Source organism: Tamandua tetradactyla, chromosome 24 (assembly GCF_023851605.1).
Source record: "Tamandua tetradactyla isolate mTamTet1 chromosome 24, mTamTet1.pri, whole genome shotgun sequence".
NCBI classification, from domain to species: Eukaryota; Metazoa; Chordata; class Mammalia; order Pilosa; family Myrmecophagidae; genus Tamandua; species Tamandua tetradactyla.
Window position 1 is genome coordinate 38,552,464 of NC_135350.1, and position 16,329 is coordinate 38,568,792.

The window sequence follows — 16,329 nt, forward strand, 5'->3', positions numbered from 1 at the left end:
TTTGAGGTTCATCCATTTTGTAGCATGTAACAGTACTTTGTTCATTTTTATTGCTGAACCATATTTCATTTTGTCTATCATTCACTAGAGGAACATTTGGATTGTTTCCAGTTTGGGACTATTATTAATAATGCTACTATAAACACTTGCTTAGAGGACTTTATTTCAATCTATGTTGTCATTTCTCTTGGATAGATTCTTAGGAGTTGAATTTGTTGAGTCATATGGTAAATTTATGTTTAACTTTTTAAGAAACTGTCAAACTGTTTCCAAAGTGGTTTCATAATTTTATGTTCTTACCAGCAATGTGTGAGAGCTACAGTTTCTCTACATCTTCTCACCAGCACTTACTTTCTGCCTTTTTGAGTATACTCATTCTAATGAGTATGCAATGGTATCTCATTGTTTATTTTTTTATTATTATTGAGAAATATCCACATACATACAGTCCAAGTGTGGTTTTAATTTGCATTTCCAAAATGACCAATGATGAGCTTTTTTTTCTTCAGCTTATTGGCCATTCATATATCTTTGGTGAAATCGATCTAAGTATTTTTCCCATTTCTTGCTTGGGCTATTTGTCTTATTGGTATTGAGTTGTAAAAGTTATTTATATATTCTGGATATAAGTCATTTTAGATACATGATTTGAAAATATTTTCTCCCTGTCTGTGACTTTCTTTTCATTTTCCTGAAGGTTAAAATATACTTTAAAAATGTTACATAAAAGGTTTGTGGAGTACCTGAAACATCTCCTTGGTACTCTAGTATTATCAGATAAGTGAACATTCCAGTGGCATTTAAACTTAGCAAGGTAAACAATTCATCTTAAGCAAAATCATGAACCAGTGGAGTTGGGAAGGACTTTTCAATTAACCAGGATGCCCTCCCAGTTTTGTGCATAAACTTTCTTTCTTTCTTTTTTTTTTTTTGCTTTTACAATGGAAATTTATCATCTTATAGTTTACAGTTCTTAGGCCATGAAAATATTCTACTCAAGGCATCAAGAGGATGATCCCTGGCCACTGAAGACAGATTGTTGGCATCTGTGGCTCCTCTGTCACATGACAAGGCACATGGCCCTCATCTGCTGGTCCTTCTCTCCTGGGTTTTATTGCTTTCAGCTTCTGGCTTTAGTGACATTCTCAGCTTCTTTGGTGCTCTTCTCTGTGAGCCTCTCTTAATCTCATCTCTTAGCTTCTTGTAAAGGACCCCAGTAATAGGATTGAGACCCACCCTGAATGAGGTGGGTCACATCTCAATTGAAATAACTTAATCAAAAGGTCTCACTACCACAGGTCTGCACCCACAGGCGTGGATTGAAAGAACATGGCCTTCTCTGGGGTCCATAACAGCTTCAAGCTACCAGACAGGGGGCCTGACTTTCTACTTAGCTCTTTTTTTAAAAAAAAAAAAATCTTTGGGATTATTTCTTATCCTTCACCCCAGTCTTGGGTCCTTTTTAGTATCTGCCAATTTATTGTGTTTCTGTTTATTTAACAAATGCTTGTATAACAGTTACTAAGTACTTTAAGAAACCAGTCATTTGTTCCAACCCAGCTTTTTTGAAGGGCTTGGGCTGGCATAGCCCTGAGACCAAAGCACACCTTAGGCATGGAGTCAGACTTGAGTTTATCAGGACTTACAAACAGGAGAAGATTTTTCCTAGCGGCATCCATCTGGAAAACTGGAAATAGTGCTCTGCAAAGGCGGGATGGCAAGGGGTAGTTTATAAGGGTTTAGGGCAAAGACATTCCATAGGGTATGAGAACAAAGCTTCAGCAAGATCTCATGACACAGGGATTTGGAGAGTTGTTATCAACAGTGATCAGGGGAGAAGAGTTTTAATGTTTTACAAGACAAGTGGTCACTGAAATCATATATACATTCTTTTCCTCCCTGAGGAGGTCTGTTGACCTTTAACTTCTGTCCCATTCACGTAGGTGCCTTCGTACAACAACTTACTCTCGGTGTAGAGGGGGAGCCTGGGTTCTGGATCTTCACATTACTTAACTTCATTATAAATCCAGGGAATAGTATTATGTTACATATTGATATCTGTATCTGTATTGTTATCAATGTCTACATAATCTATATCTATATCTATATTTATATCTATATCTGTATCTATATCTATATTTAAAGATGAGGAAACTAAGTCCCAGGAGAGGTTAAGTGACTTGCCCAAACCACACAGCAAGAAAACATCTGCTCCAGGATACAAACCAGGCTGTCTGACTCCAGAGTCCTTGTTCTGTACATAAACTCGCAAGTCTGAATGTCTTAACTGTAACGTCCATAACCAAGGTTTTATGGAGCTTTGGAGACACAGATTGAATTTGTTGGCAAACAAAAATTGGACTTGCAGGAAAACAGGGCTCATGAGTTCAGCTAGGACAGGCATAAAAAGCAAGAGATGCAATCTTTCCTGATAGGACTAGAGATTTATCCTTTGGCTCAAGATAAAGAGATTTAGGCTTCAAAGAAATTTAAGCAAGGATTCTGAATTCAATAGAAACCTGGCTCTAATAATAGAAATCAATCTCAAGGACTGTTTGTTGTTTCAAACAATCACAAAGAAAGAAACAACAGCTCATGCAGTTAAGAAAACCGTATTGTATTCTGTACCTAAGAGCAACTTGACCGTTTACCTCAAACCACCCAGTGCCTCCTTGGCATTTATGATTGCCTCTTTGCACTTATGATTTAGGTACATTTCTATTTGCTGTTTTTTTTTTTTTTTTGTATGCTGTATGATGGGGTCACGTTTCATTCTCTTTCCATGTGGATATCCCGTTATTGCAGCACCATTAGTTGAATTGTTTGTTATGTTTTTGCTGGGTTCTCAGTTTGTTTGGAAAGTGCATAGCCGGGAATTGAACCTGGGTCTCCCGCATGGCAGACGAGAATTCTACCAGTGAACTACCCTTGCACCCCTGTACATTTTTTGTATACACCTTCAAACTTATCTTCTTGGTTCATTCATTTTAACAGTGAGTATATTGAACATCTATTTTATCTATTTTTTTTTTTTTTTTTAACATGGGCAGGCACCGGGAATCGAACCCGGGTCCTTGGGTTTGGCAGGTAAGCATTCTTACCTGCTGAGCCACTGTGGCCCGCCCAAACATCTATTTTAAAACTAGATACTAGACTCAAAAAGTAATTCTCGCTTTTCATGAAGATGGTGCCAAAAGTGAAGAAGGAAGTCCCTGCCCCTCCACAGCCTGTAATTTAAAGGTTATCAGCATGGGTGAGATCCCCAGATCTCTGAGCAAAGCAAATACAAACCTTACCAGATAAGTGTAACTTCAGCTGCGGCCTCAAAGAATTCCTATAGATAGACAGCCAAGAAAACTCATAGTAAAAAATTATAAAACACAAATCAAGCAAACCACAGATAACAGACCAGAAAGAAATGCAAACTTCAGATGTTTTAATTGTCAGAATTATAATAAAAAATAGTTATGCTTGAAATGCTTTAAAATGTAAAACACTGAACAGCAATTGCATGTAAGCTAGGAAGGAGGTGATGGTAGTTAAGGAAATCTAAAGTACTAGAATTGTTCAGAAAAAGGGCAATAAACTTTCTTAAGGATGCACTTAGGGACTAGAAATAGAGTATATATCTTTAAAAGTAGTAAGTGGGAAAATAGAGTGATAAAAAAATTCATAGAAGGAAAGAAATGGTGGTACTTATCTTCTTGGTTCATTCATTTTAACAGTGAGTATATTGAACATCTATTTTATCTATCTTTTTTTTTTTTTTTAACATGGGCAGGCACCGGGAATCGAACCCAGGTCCTTGGGTTTGGCAGGTAAGCATTCTTACCTGCTGAGCCACTGTGGCCCGCCCAAACATCTATTTTAAAACTAGATACTAGACTCAAAAAGTAATTCTCGCTTTTCATGAAGATGGTGCCAAAAGTGAAGAAACAGAGAAAGGAAAACAAAGAGCACAAAATAAAATTGTAGAAATAAATCCAAAATATAAATAAATGCAAATGGTCTGAATTCTTCATTTAAAAGAGACACAGAATTTTACCCTGAGTTTAAAAAGAAATCCAACTAGATGCTTGTTACAAGAGATTCAACTAAAAATAGGAACAGAGAATGTTTGAAAGAAAGAGGATGGGCAAAATTCTATCTCACAAAACCCAAACAACAGGAAGCTGGAGAAGCAATATAAATATCAGAAAAAAATATGGTTTAATGCAAAAAGTATTACTAAAGATAATGAGTATTACTCTAAGGTGATAAAAGGCTAAAGTCACAGGAAGAGATATTCATTCCAAATTTGTATGCATTTGATAACATAGTTTCAAAATATATTAATAAAAACACTGACCAAACCACAGGGAGAAATTGACAAATTCACTAACATAGTGGGAGATTATGATATACTTTTTTACAGTAATTGTTACATCAGCCATACAAAACATTAAGAAAGATATAGAAAATTTTAACAATACAATGAAGAAACTTAAGCAAATGGACGCAGCCTGCCTTTATCCATTGGAGAATATACATTCTTTTCAGATTACCTTGGAACATTTGTAAAAACTCACTGGGTATCAAGCCATAAAGCAATCCTACTATATTTCAAAGATTAATATCATGCAGACTGTTCTTAACCAGAAGAAACCAACAATAGATGCATTTGAGGTCCCTGTGCACTGTTTCCTGATTTCTTTCTCCACTTTCCCTCCACAGAACTAATCATTGTCATTAATCCATTACTTACTATTTATGTACCATTTTAAAACATTTGTTATTGAAAAATCTTCATATACATACTTTCTATACATAGTGCACAATCAATAGCTCACAATATCATTACAAACTTGTGCATTCATCACCATGATCATTTTTAGAAAATTTGCATCACTCCAGAAAAAAAAAAGAAAAAACTCACACATACCATCATGTACCACTTTCTACACGCCATTTGTTGTACTAAGCAATTATATGTATTAACTCTTTTAATCAGCCCAGTGCATGTTTTCAAAACTTCATTTGTATCATACTGTACATTGCTTTTTAGAACTTGCTTTTTAGTTCAAGATTGTGCCTTTTAGTTTTATGCAAGTTAATAGGTGTTCTAGTTTGCTAGCTGCTGGAATGCAATATACCAGAAATGGAACAGATTTTTTAAAAGGGGAATTTAGTAAGCTGCTAGTTTACAGTTCTAAGGCTGTGAAATTGTCCAAATTAAAACAAATTTATAGAAATCTAAGGCATCCAAGGAAAGATATGCTAGTTCAAGAAGGCCAGTGGGGTTCAGCATTTCTCTCTCAGCTGGAAAGACGCATGGCAAACATGGCAGCATCCGCTAGCTTTCTCTTGAAGCCTTTTGCTTTTTATAAGGCTCCCAGGGAGGCATTTTCCTTCTCATCTCTGAAGGTCGCTGGACTGGTTGACTCTGTGGTTCTCTCGTCCTTCTGTCGTGGTTCTGTGACTCTCTCCTCATTCTCCAAAAGGAACTCTCTCCAAAATGTCTCCTCTTTTATAGGGTTCCAGTAAAGTAATCAAGACCCATGGAGGATGGGTGGAGACACGTCTCTTTCTAATCAAGTTTAATACCCACAATTGATTGAGTCACAACTCTGTGGAGATAACCTAATCAAGTTTCCAATCTGTAGTACTGAATAAGTATTAGAAGAAACTGTTGCTCTCAGAAGATTGATTATGATTAAAATATGGCTTTTCTAGGGTACATAAATCCTTTCAAACCAAAGCAGTAGTATTTTAGGGTTTTTCACATTAACAGCAGTGTAGTAATAGTATTATATGAACACACTACAAATTGTCTCTCCTATTTTCAAATGTGGTTGTTTCAAATGGTGCTATAATTAACATTCTTGGACCTGTTCCCTTGTATGATATTTTGACATTGCTAAATGGTTGGATATGAAATTATTAAATTTTAGGAGATATTGTTGGTAAGAATATTCAAATATCTAACAACTGAAGTGGTATCAGTTTTGTGCTGGATATCTTCTGTTTGTCCCTCAGCTCTCTCCCCCCTTCCCCACTCTTTTCTGAACCACAGGAGAGTGGCCCGTATGGACTCCGTACTGATGGGCTCTTTGGCTCTCTGGCTTCATGCTAAGTTCAGGGAATGGCACCACTAGAAAGTGGAGGGGTAAGAGCAGAGGGAGATTCAGGTATTTAATTCCCTAGCTCCTTCCTTGTAGTGTCACATTGGGGTAGCTGTATCCTTCAACCTAAAGTCACAGATATTGTTCAGGGAGCCCTCTCCATGCTCTTACTCTGGTCTTCTAGTTTGCTAGCTGCCAGAATACAACATACCAGAAACGAAATGGCTTTTAAAAAGGGGAATTTAGTAAGTTGCTAGTTTATAGTTCTAAGGCCAAGAAAGTGTCCCAATTAAAACAAATCTATAGAAATGTTCAATCTAAGTCATCCAGGGAAAGACACCTTGGTTCAAGAAGGCCGATGAAGTTCAGGGTTTCTCTCTCATCTGGAAGCGCACATGGCAAACATGGTGTCATCTGCTAGCTTCTTCTCCTGACTTCCTGTTTCATGAAGCTCCCTAGGAGGCATTTTCCTTCTTCATCTCCAAAGGTTCCTGGCTGGTGGACTCTGCTTCACATGGCTATGTCATTCTGCTCTGCTCCCTCTCAGATCTCTCATTCTCCAAAATGTTTCCTCTTTTATAGGACTTCAGAAACTAATCAAGACCCACCCAAATGGGTGGAAACATGCCTCTACCTAATCCAGCCAAACAACCACTCTTGATTAAGTCACATCTCCAGGGAGATGATCTTATTACAGTTTCAAATATACAATACTGAATAAGGATTAGAAGAAACAGCTGCCTTTACAAAATGGGATTATGATGAAAACATGGCTTTTCTAGAGCATGTACATCATTTCAAACCAGCACATCTGGTTTCCAGTAGCTACCCTGCTGTTCTTTTGCCCATTTACAGCTTGGTTACTAGACTTGCACACTATATTATTCCTTCTGATTTCCCTGTACCTGCTTACACCTTTATTACTAGTCAGTTATTAAATCCTCCTCAAATTATTAAATTGGAAGGTGCTATCTGTTTCCTGCTGTGACCATGACTAACACAGATCTAGACATGAACACATAGATCAAATTTTACCCACAAAACAATTTAAAATATATATAGTATTAAGCTTCTTTGTGGGTTATTTAATTAATACCACAAATATTTCATCCATTCATTTATATAATTTCCAAATCATTTATTGATTTATAAAAACTTTTGATGAGTGTTTTTGCTTGATGTAGCAGAAACTAGATAAACAATGCCTATGTTTTGATTTTGGAAATGTCTTAGTTTGACAGGGGTGCTGTGAAAAAAAAAAACACACACTAGACTGGCTGAAACAACAAGAATTTATTGCTCTGTGGTTTTAGAGGCTAGAAATCACAAATCCACGGTGGTCCTTGGCTTGAGTTTCTTCCTCCTGTCACATTGCAGTCTTTGTCCAGGTGTCTGTACTTCCAGCTCCCATTGACTTCTGGTTTCTTCTTGTTTCTGATTTCTATTAACTTTGGACTTCTACTTATGAAGTCTCTAGTATTGGGCTTAAGGCCTACCCTGATTCAGTTTTGCCAAACCTAAGTAGGATCTTAGGAGATCCTATTCAGAAATGAGTCTATACCTTAACTATAAGAGATCTTCAAAGGTCCCTATTTACAAATGGGTCCACACCCACAGGAACATGGATTAAGATTAAGAATGTGTCTTCATTGTGGTACATGATTCATTGTACCATAGAGAATAAATTAGTTACCAAATAGAATTGTGGGAAGATGGTGGAGTAGGAAGCTGCAGGAATCAGTTTTTCCACCAGAACAACTATTAAACAGGCAGGAACTGTCTGAATCAACCATTATGAACTCTGAAGTCCAGTGGAACACCTTGTGCTCTCTCTGCACAGGGGCACCAGCAACCACCCCTCATGCTATATGGGTCACGCTGGAGTAGCTTGCTGGTAGCAGAAAGGGACATAAAATTATACTTCCCCAACATCTGTTGAAGGGAGGTCATTGCTTTTGATTAGCTACTTTGGATTGCAGGGGACCTGAGGCTCTGAGGGTGGCTATTGTTCCAAACCATCCTGGACAAAGGCAGTGGAGGAACTTAAAGATGGCATACTTCCTCTGAGCTGTTTATACAGTTGAAAGGCTGCATTGGCTGAGCAAAGGTCAAGTCAAGAAAGTGAAGCTTTGGGGAGCTGAGGAAGAAGCTCCTGTTTCCTCTCCTCTCCTCTCCTCTCCTCTCCTCTCCTCTCCTCTCCTCTCCTCTCCTCTTTTCTCCTCTCCTCTCCTCAGCAGTTTGGAGCCAAAAGGCACTCCCTTTATGGTTCCTAGCCTTCTTCTGGCTGGGAAAGACTCACTTGGGAAACTTCTCTCCAGTGAGACACCGTCCCAGAATTTGCCCTCCAGGAAAAAGCTTGAAGCAACAAAAGCAGTGTAAAAAGCAACAAAAGCAGTGTAGAAAGCAATTGAGACAGACATCCTGGGAAAAGTCTTTCCTGTTTCAAGACTTACAGTGGAAGACCCAGGATAGGGAGAATATCAGTTTCCAGGGAAGTGGAGGGTGCATTCAAACATGGGAATTCCTATGGACACGAGCATGCATAAGCCCAGGACCAGAGACAGGCCCAGAAAAGACAGGGAGGACCCTGCACACTGCATTTGCTTGGGCTGAACAGCCTTATAGGAGAACTGAACTCTGACCCAAGAGCACCAGCCAATGCAAAGTTAATATACAAAGATGGTGAAAGGTGTTTTTTGCATAGATTTGTTGGGTTGTTAGCTCTTGACACTCAAGAATATCTATGTCATGTCACCAGCTGCTTATGAGCTCAAGAAACAGATATCTCAGAGAAAAAAATCCCAGAGTTAACATTTTAAACTATTAGATAGTACAGGTGTGTAACAGGAGATTACAAGACAAGTAAGGGAAGGATGGTCCATGCAGAGGAAAAGGATAAAAATTCGGAAAACAGCAATGAAGAAGACCAGATTTTTTAAAGAAGACTTAAAAAAAAAAGAACCTTCAGTATTTCAATATGCTCAAGGAGATAAAATAAAATACAGAGAAAGAACTAAAGGATATCAGGAAAATACAAATGAACAATATGAAGATCTTAATAAAGACACAGAAAATTTAAAAGGGAAACAGAGAACTACTGAAATTGAAGACCACAATAACTGAAATGAAAAATTCCCAGATTGTCTTCAACAGCAGATTTGAATTGGCAGAAGAAAGAATCAGCAAACTTGAAGACAAGAAAATTGAAGTGAGTCAGACTGAGGATCATAAAGAAAAAAGAACTACAAAAACCAAAAGTAGCCAAAGAGACCTCTGGAACACAATCAAGTGTACCCATATACACAATATGGGAGTCCCAGAAAACAAAGAAAGAGAGAAAGGAACAGAAAGGAAAATTCAAAGAAATAATGACAGGAAACCTTCTAAACTTAGTAAAAGATGTGCGTATGGACATCTAAGAAGCCCAAACAGCATAAATTTGAAGAAAAGTACACCTTCAAATTGTCATATACTGATTAAACTGTTGAATGCAAAGGACAAGGAGAGAGTTCTGGAAACTGCAAAAGAAAGGCAACATGTTATGGACAAGGATGTCCCAATTAGATTAAGTTCTAATTTCTCATCAGAAACCGTGGAGGGAAGAAATCAGTGGGCTTAAATACTTAAAGTGCTGACAAAACATTTGCCAACCAGGAGCTCTATATCTGGTGAGATTTTCTTTCTAAAATGTGGGGGAAATGAAAACATCCCCAGATAAACAAAAGCTGAAGGAGTTCAATACCACTAGACCTGCCCTATGGAAAAGTTCTTCAGAGTGAAAGAAAAGACACTAGACAGTGGTTCAAGCAGCATAGAAAAATAAAGATCTCTAGTGAAGGTAATTATTTGGGTTATTATAAATGCCAGTCCTATTGTTTTGTATTTTTTGATATGTTACTCCACTTCTTACTTCCTACAGATGCAAAAATATAAATACATAAAATGTAATGGTAGTGACATCATCTACATAGTGGTGTGAAATACCTCTTGAAAAAAATCTCTCCAGAGATTCAGTGAATAAAAGGACAAATCCCACTTGTTTAGAACTCTGGAGGATGATAGAGACTAGAGAAGGACTCTACAAACACTGAATTGAAGAAAGAGAGAAATATCAGCTAGGAAATTCTGTCCCAAGCCACCAGTCCTCTTCTGTCCCTCTCACTTGATCCCACACAGCTTGGGGATTGCTCAGAGGCAGTGCTCCAGATCCCTCCCACCTTCTACCAGGGACACAGATTGACAGGTCACTTACAACACTGAGTTAGAAACCCATGCATATCCCAGCACAGGGACCCAAGTCAACAGAGATCCAGGGCTGAAGACAAGCCACTTAGAAGTGTCACATATAAAAGCCCCCCTCCAGGGGGGACCACTGTAATGGCTGCAAATTGGTGTACTTAATCCAGTTACTGTCGGCTGGACCACTTAAACACAAAATGGACTTTTCTGGAGTGACCCACTTTTCTGGATTGTCCCCATCTGTCCCTCTGGGTGGGATACCCTAATAGGGAAGAAACGGAGGCAGAAAAACCTCATAGAGATAAAAAAGGAGAAGATTACAGTGAACTGCTGTAAGACAGATGGGTCCTGTCTTACAGAAAAGTGTTAAGGAAAACAGGGCACTGAGTGAGGGAGAGAATTTAAAACAAACCATAGAAGCTGAGGAGAAACTTTTGCACAAAACCAAATAGAACAAATGAAGATTCCTAGAAAAGGAACCGAGGAAAAAAAGCTATGTCCTGGAGGTGACACAAAAAGTGCAATCTTAAAAATTGGTCCCATATCCAGGGCAAGAAGTAAGTGAAGAAAAGCTGGGATAATCTGATCAGTTAAACTTGGGTTATTCTAAAGGTCCAGAAAGAGTTGAACCAACTGTCAAAGAAGAGCTTTAACACAAAGCCAATCAACAATAAAACCCTAGACAAGAGGGAAAAGCTGACCTTCAGAGTTAACTCATCAAGACAATAAGATGTCAATCAACAATAAAACCCTAGACAAGAGAGAGAAGTTTACCTTCAGAGCTAACTTATCAGGATAATCAGATGCCTAGACAATAGCAAAAAATTACAAGCATACTAAGAAACAGGGAGATATGGCTCAATCAAGGGAACAAACTAAAACTTCAAAAGAGACACATAATTTGGAACAACTAATTAAAGAAGTTCAAACAAATCTAAATCAATTCAAGGAGGTAAAGTAAAATATGCATAAACAGATAAGGATATTAAGATGGCAATGAGTGAGCATAAGAAAGAATGAGAAAGTATAAAAAGAAGCCATAACAGCAATGAGGATGTTCTCAAATTAATTGTGGTGATGAATGCATAACTATGTGATTACTGATTGTATGCTTTGTATGGATTGTGTACATGAGCAAAACTATTAACAGATAAATAGATAGATAAATGGTAGATAGATAGATAAATGGAACTAAGATATGGTAAGAATGGTTAATGAACTTAATTTTCATCTTTTTAACTTGAAATCTACAAAATATCAGCTCCAGATAAGCAGTAATTTTTTTGTGTGTGTGATTTACTCACTGATGCATTCCCAACACTGGGAAGAGTACACAGATGGATTCTCAGTAAATACTTGTTGAATTAAAAAAAAAATGACTAAGTATGGGGATGAAAGACACAATAGTGAGATTGAAAATACACTACAGGCATACAACAGCAGATTTGAACATGCAGAAGAAAGAATCAGCAAACTGGAGGACGGGGCAATCAAAATCATCTGGTCAGAAGAATAGATAGAAAAAAGAATAGAAACAATTGAGCAGTGTTTCATGGATTTGAGTGACAGCACAAAGTGCAAAGAAATAAGCATCATGAGCATCCCAGAAGGAGAAGAGAAAGGAAAAGGGGCAGAAAGACTATTTGAGGAAATGAGGACCAAAAATTTCCCAAATCTTATGAAAAACATAAGTATACATGTTCAAGTAGCATAATGTACTCCAAATAGAATAAATTTGAATAGACTAATTCCAAGACACATACTAATCAGAATGTCAAATGCTAAAGAGAGATTCTGAAAGCAGCAAGAGAAAAGCAATTCATCACATACAAGGGTTCTTCATCAAGAGCAAGAGTTCTTCTATTTCTCAGAAACCATGGAGGTTTACTGAAAGCTTGGCCTTGCTGCCATGCAGGAGACATGGCAGCCTCTGAGGTGGCAGCAGTGAGTTTGACTGCCCTGTCCTCTGGCACCCCAGCCATCCCAGTGGCTGAGAGGGGAGCTATAGCTGCCTGAGGCCCTTGGGGTCTCCAGGCACAACTGAGGGGCAGCCAGCCATGGCCTCCAGCACCAAGGAAGCAGCCCGCAGCTCTGGCACTGCCTTCCTGGATGCTGAGCCAGCTGTCCCAGGCAGTGCACACCAACATTCTGTGTACCTTGCACAGCTATGACAAGATCCTACTCAATAGCCCCGTGCTCAACTTGCAACCTGGTCAAGAGCCACCGCCTGCAAGATGGCATAGTAAATCCAACTATGAGGAAAGATTTGAAAACTGTTCCACAGTTCTACTGTGGCCCAATTGAAAGATGCCCTACAGGCCCTGACAGACCATTTTCTCAACTCTTTCTTGTAAAACAGCACTTTCTGAAAATGAATGCTGAAATGAATCATAAATGTATGAAGTGCAGCAATTTTATGGTAATGAATGGGACCTGAAAAGAGTCATAGAGGATTGTAGCAAGACGTTCCAGTGCACGCGTGGCTGTTCTTTTGCCAGCAGAACTGCGGTGCAGTCCCACATCAATTGAACAGGCTGTGAGATCCCCGCTGAGCATGGGGATCCACTTAGTAAGGAAAGGAAAATGGAGAACTCCACAAACAACCAGGAGCTGTCAAAAAAAGACCATTCAATCGTTGCTTGATAAATCAATGTCTAGACCAGACACTCAAGAACTAGAAACTTCAGAAATAAAGCTAGTAGCTTCCTTTGAAGACTCTTGCAGCTCTAATGCTAAAAAACAGTCTCCTACACCTCCAAGATATCCTCAGAAGTTGCTTTTACCAAAGCCCAAAGTGGCTTTGGTTAAACTGCCTGTTAGGTGGTTTTCTCCTACGCCTGTCTTGGTGCCTACTACACTCAAATCCATGAAACATGGCTCAATTTTTTCTATTCTTTTTTCTATCTATTCTTCTGACAATATGAGTTTGATTGCCCTGTCCTCTAGTTTGCTGATTCTTTCTTCTGCTTGTTCAAATCTGCTGTTGTATGCCTTTAGTGTATTTTTAATCTCACTATTGTGTCTTTCATCCCCATACCTTGTTATTTGTCTCAGGCTGTGGTAGTAGGTGTGCATCATCAGGGCTCTGCCATGGGCACCCTTCACTCACTTCCTTTGTCCATAGTAACCTTGATCCTTGGTCCAGACTCAGAGGCTTGTTCTTTCAGGGTGAGCCTGCCTCTCTAAAAAACTGTGAACCTGGTTGCTGTTGAACCAATTACTACTGGTGTTCAAGTGAACTTGGGTAAAAGTTCACCTACTACTTTACAACAAGTAGGGAACACATGTCAGAAGAGCAGCATTTCCTCCATCAATGTGCAGACAGATCTCTCTTATGCCTCACCAAGCTTCATGCCTTCTGTACAGTAGACTTCCCCAGTAGATCGTCTTGTTCTCAAACTGATTTGAAGTTTGGTTTTCAAGTTTTCCTTCCCATTAGTGTTCGTATTCAAACACTGTTACCCAGTTCTAAAGTAAATCCATATATAGCACTCAGACTGATGTTTTTTTAGAAGCTTGTTTCAGTCAGATGGTATCTTCAGAGAAACTCGAACCAGTGGAATACAAAGTTCCACAGATGTCGTGGTACACATGGACCAAGAAATAATGTGTACAGATATTTTTTTAAAATTTTTTTATTAATTTTTAAATGAAAAAAATGACAAGAAAGAAACACAAACATTCTTAACACATGATCATTCCATTCTACATATATAATCAGTAATCCACATCATCACAAATTGCATATTCATCATCATCATCATTTCTTAGAATATTTGCATCAATTCAGAAAAAGAAATAAAAAGACAACAGAAAAAGAAATAAAATGAAAACAGAAAAAAAAGATTATACATGCCATACCCCTTACCCCTCACTTTCATTGATCACTAGCATTTCAAACTAAATTTAGTTTAACATTTGTTCCCCCATTTGTTTTTATTCCATATATTCTACTCATCTGTTAACAAGGTAGATAAAAGGAGCATCAGACACAAGGTTTTCACAATCACACAGTCACATTGTGAAAGCTATATCATTATTCAATCATCCTCAAGAAACATGGCTACTGGAACACAGCTCTACATTTTCAGGCAGTTCCCTCCAGCCTCTTCATTGCGTCTTGAATAACAAGGTGATATCTACTTAATGTGGAAGAATAACCTCCAGGATAACCTCTCGACTCTGTTTGGAATCTCTCAGCTATTGACACTTTGTCTCATTTCACTCTTCCCGCTTTTGGTCGAGAAGGTTTTCTCAATCCCTTTATGCTGAGTCTCAGCTCATTCTAGGTTTTTTCTCAATCCCTTGATGCTGAGTCTTAGCTCATTCTTGGATTTCTGTCCCATGTTGCCAGGAAGGTCCACACCCCTGGGAGTCATGTCCCATGTAGACAGGGGGAGGGTGATGAGTTTGCTTGTTGTGGTAGCTGGAGAGAGAGGCCATATCTGAGCAATAAAAGAGGTTCTCTTGGGGGTGACTCTTAGAGCCAATTTTAAATAGGCTTGACCTATCCTTTATGGGGTTAAGTTTCATATGAACAAAGCCCAAGACTGGGGCTCAGACTATAGCTTTGGTTGTCTACACTGCTTGTGAGAATATCAAGAATTCAACTTGGGGAAGTTGAATTCCCCGAAGGGCACTTAGCAAATACTTTTTTATTCACTGATCAAATCACTTGTGCAGACATTTTTGAGAATGTCCATTCCTCATACAGGGTTTCTACAGACAATATTATAAGCAACAATTTGGTGGCAGAGACTATAACTTATGGTTTGCTACATCAGAATGACCTTAAAAATTTAAATGAAGATATTGAGAAATCTGCACCAATTGTAAACTTCAGGGAGTAGAATAGTATACTTCCTTCACAAAACATGACATACAATCAGATCCAAACCATAGATTTAGTAAGCAATTTAGAAAACATCTTGTCAAGTAACCTGCTGGGTCAGACAGTAGATAATCACAATCTTTTGTCTGACATGAACACTGGACCTGAAACACAGCTCTCATCTGGCCCAACCCAGAATCCTGGAATAGATTTTGATATTAAAGAGTTCTTTTCAGCCTTAAATATTCAAACTCTAATAGAAGAAAGTGAACTCATCCATATGAAGACTGAACCAGTCTTGGAATCCCTGGACATAGAGACCCAAACAACTTTTTACTTGCAAACACCTCTGCTCAGTCCTACAGTTGTAGGGTAAATGCTAACTTCTTGGACCCTGAAATATTTGATACACAGACACAGTCAGACATAAACTTCTTTTTTTTAGAAAGTAACCTTCATTTGCCTCTGGGCAGTATTCTGAAATACTCCAGCTTTTCCATGAGCACTGATTCATCTGACACAAAAACCCAAATGGAAGGGATTTCCACTAAAAACCTACCTGCTCTAGAAAGCAAAGTTCATTTGAACAGTACAGAAATACAGGCCATGAGTTTTGGTTTTGAAACCCTGGGGAGTTAATTTTTCACCAGCAAGGAAACTCAAACAGCCATGGATGACTTCCTTCTGGCTGATTTGGCCTGGAGCACGCCGGAGTCTCAGTTCAGTTCTGTGCAAACCCAGCATGTGCAGAACCACACACAGTCTCCCACTTCTAAAGGTGAAGTCCATGTGCAGGATGACAGTTACAGTTTTCCTCTGGATTTAGAAAAGGGAGAATGGGGGCAGCAGTATTAACTATTGAAGGTAGTTTAGACTTTTTGTGGTTCATTGCCTTTTATAATTGTAAACATGAAATTTGTGTATAAATGTGAGGGATTATAAAGTGCATGATTCTGATCTAAAAATGATTGTTTTTGTGTTGCCTACCATTGCCCCTTTGAAGTTAGTTTTTGCTTCTAAAAAATTAATGCATTTCATATCTTTTTTTTTTAAGAAAAAGTAAAGAAACCATGGAGGTAAGAAGGCAATGGTATGATATGTTTAGGATACTAGAAGAAAAACATTACCAGCTTGACATTTTTTATCGAGCAAAATTGT

At 38.4% G+C, this 16,329-nt stretch overlaps 1 pseudogene; it reads left to right on the plus strand.

Annotated features, from left to right (window-relative positions):
- The first annotated feature begins 11,853 nt into the window (after nucleotides 1–11,853).
- Nucleotides 11,854–15,947, plus strand: LOC143667932 (ATM interactor-like; annotated as a pseudogene).
- The last annotated feature ends 382 nt before the right edge of the window (nucleotides 15,948–16,329 follow it).